The 3,001-nt window shown below is 44.6% G+C and overlaps 1 pseudogene; it reads left to right on the top strand.

Annotated features, from left to right (window-relative positions):
• Positions 1–394: 394 nt before the first annotated feature.
• LOC115855539 (lactoylglutathione lyase pseudogene) lies at positions 395–1,873 on the top strand (annotated as a pseudogene).
• The last annotated feature ends 1,128 nt before the right edge of the window (positions 1,874–3,001 follow it).

Raw genomic sequence — 3,001 nt, 5'->3', positions numbered from 1 at the left:
TGGGCTACGGCAGTGACGGCGCTGAATCCTAACCACTAAGCCACGAGGGAACCCCCTAGATTCATTAAATTTAAAATAACTGTGTAGGATCCTTCATAAGTGTTAAGATCACGAAAACAAGGGAAGGTGAGAAACTGTCACAGACTGGAGGAGAGTTAGGAGACGTGACCACTAAATGCAACATGCTTTCTTGGGGAGGATCCGCTTTAGTGAAAAAATGGGTGAAATCCAAATAAAATCTGTCGTATAATTAATAGTACGGCACCGATGTCAGGTTCTTAGTTTTGATCAGTGTACCATGGTCATGTACGATATTAACACTGGGGGGTGCTTGGTGAAGGATACACCAGAACGCTCTGTTTTATCTTTGCAGCTCTTCTATAAACCTAAAAGGATTTCTGAAAAGGGAGCTTCACGGCCTGCAGAGTGTGGGTGGCGGCTGCGTTCCCAGGGACCGTCGTCCGCGATACAGCAGTGCAGCCATGGCAGAGCTGCAGCCCACGTCCAGCAGACTCACCGACGAGGCCGCCCTTGTCTGCGGCACCTACCCGGACCCCAGCACCAAGGATCTTCTCTTGCAGCAGAACATGCTGCGAATTAAGATCCTAAGTAGTCACTGGATTTTTATCCTAGAATTCTTGGAATGACGCTACTCCAAAACTTAGATTTTCCCACTATGAAATTTTCACTGTTTCTTGGCTTCTGAGGATAAAAATGGCATCCCAAAAGGTAAAGATGAAAGAGTAGCATGGGCCATTCCCCTGAAAAGCTATGCTTGAACTGACACACAACTGGGGCACTGAAGAGGATGAGATGCAGAGTTACCACAGGGGCAATTCAGACCCTCGGGGATTTGGTCACATTGGAATTGCTGTACCTGATGTTCACAGTGCTTGTATAGGATTTGAAGAACAGGGAGTCAAATTTGTGAAGAAACCTGATGATGGTAAAATGAAAGGCCTGGCATTTATCAAGATCCTGATGGCTACTGGATTGAAATTTTGAATCCTAACAAAATGATAATTTTATTTAGTTCTGTGAGAATGCTGCTTTGAGATTTCAGTGAAGACATTGTGGAAGGTGAAAAAGGAAACAATGTGATTCAAGATATTCAGTTAAGGGCTTCCCTGGTGGTGCAGTGGTTGAGAGTCCGCCTGCCGATGCAGGGGACACGGATTCGTGCCCCGGTCCGGGAAGATCCCACATACCGCGGAGCGGCTGGGCCCGTGAGCCATGGTCGCTGAGCCTGCGCGTCCGGAGCCTGTGCTCCGCAACGGGAGAGGCCACAACAGTGAGAGGTCCGGGTACCGCAAAAAAGAAAAGATATTCAGTTAACAGGAGCATCTAGGACTGATGGCTTATTGTCTCAATTCAAATTATTCTTAAGTCCATTTCCCTTTCCTATTTCAGCTATGTTTTTCACCTAACTGTTCAGCCATTCTAGTTTTAAAGTAGTACTTTGTCTTATGTCCTTGAATGTAGTTGTATAACTTTACTTTTTTAGGCAATAATTAGAACAATTCCCTTCAGGGGCTGCATTTACCTTCTATCTCCTCAAGAGATACGAGTCTACAAGTCTGCCTTTGAATCATCATTTTCAAAAAAAAAAAAGAAACCAACACTTAATATGTTTTTGTTGTGGTTACCTTCCGGGGTTTCAGTTCCTCAGAAGTAACTTTTCAGAATGGGAAGTAAAGAACCCCGAACGAAAGTGAAGCTTCATGTATATTTCCAAAAACTAAATAAACAAATAAATAAAATTATTTCAAAATAGAAAGCTAAAAATGCATATATTAATTATGTCAAATCAAACTCCATCCTGCACTGGATTCAGCCATAGAAAACCAGAGGCAAGCCCAAAACGTATGTTAGAATGCTGCATGAAAATATCTTCGGGAAATACACCCAAGCATGCTGATCATCTCGGTCACTTGTGAGCAGGGCCCCGGGTGGCTACTGTAAAAGGAGGGAGACTTTTCACAGTTGATTCTGTAATATCTTTTGGATTTTGAACTATGTACCTGTATTCTCCTTCAACAATTAAATCTTAAAAATAATTGAAGAGAGGAATTGGAAAAACATTACTTCGGACTTTTGGGGGCAAACAGAATGGATGAGAGAGTAACAATGCTGCTCACTGCTGTTAGTGTTCACTGGAGGTCCTGTGATGTGCTTGGTGCTGTGGTGAGCACGGAACAGGGAAGAACTCATTGAATCCCCTCAACAGTGCAAGACCCCCGTTTTATAGAAGAACACCCATTTGTTCAAGTTGTCATGTAGAAAGTGGCAGAGCTGGAATTTGAGGCCAAGTCTGCCTCATTCCATCACCTGAGCTTTTAATCATTCTTTCTACTACTGTGGGATAAATGTGCATGCAGGAGGCTATGGGAGCGAACAAGACGAGGCATGCAGCAGACGCTGCTGGAGCCCAGCCCATAGTCCCTTGCCCTGCATTTCTTTCCCTGGGGTGGGGAGAGACTCTCTCTGGCCATTGGACCTGCGCTACCCATGCTCTGGTCAGCTAAAAGAACTGGTGAATTACGCCCCAGCCAATGACTAATAGAAGCTGGTGTATAGATAACCTAGCTCCCTCCTCTCTGGGTGACACCCTGTGTCATTTGAGTGACAGGATTGAGCCCTGTTGCCTGCGGTGGTAACCTGCTTGATAACATATCCCTTCCCTGTCTCGTTTCTCTTCTCTCCTACCAAATAAATCACCTGCGTGCAAATATTCATCTCTGGGTCTGCTTCTGGGAGCTTCCAGGCCAAGAAGAGCCCCTAATCTAGTCTGGAGGAGGTAGAGAAGACTGCCAAAAGGAAGTGAATTTTATTTATCTTTACGTCTTTAAAAATGAGATGTGTTTTACGTTTAGTGAAATCTTGGTCTTTAAGCATATAGTTAGATCAATTTGATAGAGGTGTACACTTGTGTAACCCACATACCCATCGAGAGAGAGCATGTCCGCCACCCCAGGAAATTCCCTTGTGCCTGTCTCAGGCA

This window comes from Globicephala melas, chromosome 13, assembly GCF_963455315.2.
Source record: "Globicephala melas chromosome 13, mGloMel1.2, whole genome shotgun sequence".
NCBI lineage: Eukaryota > Metazoa > Chordata > Mammalia > Artiodactyla > Delphinidae > Globicephala > Globicephala melas.
This window is presented reverse-complemented; position numbering and strand designations above follow the sequence as displayed.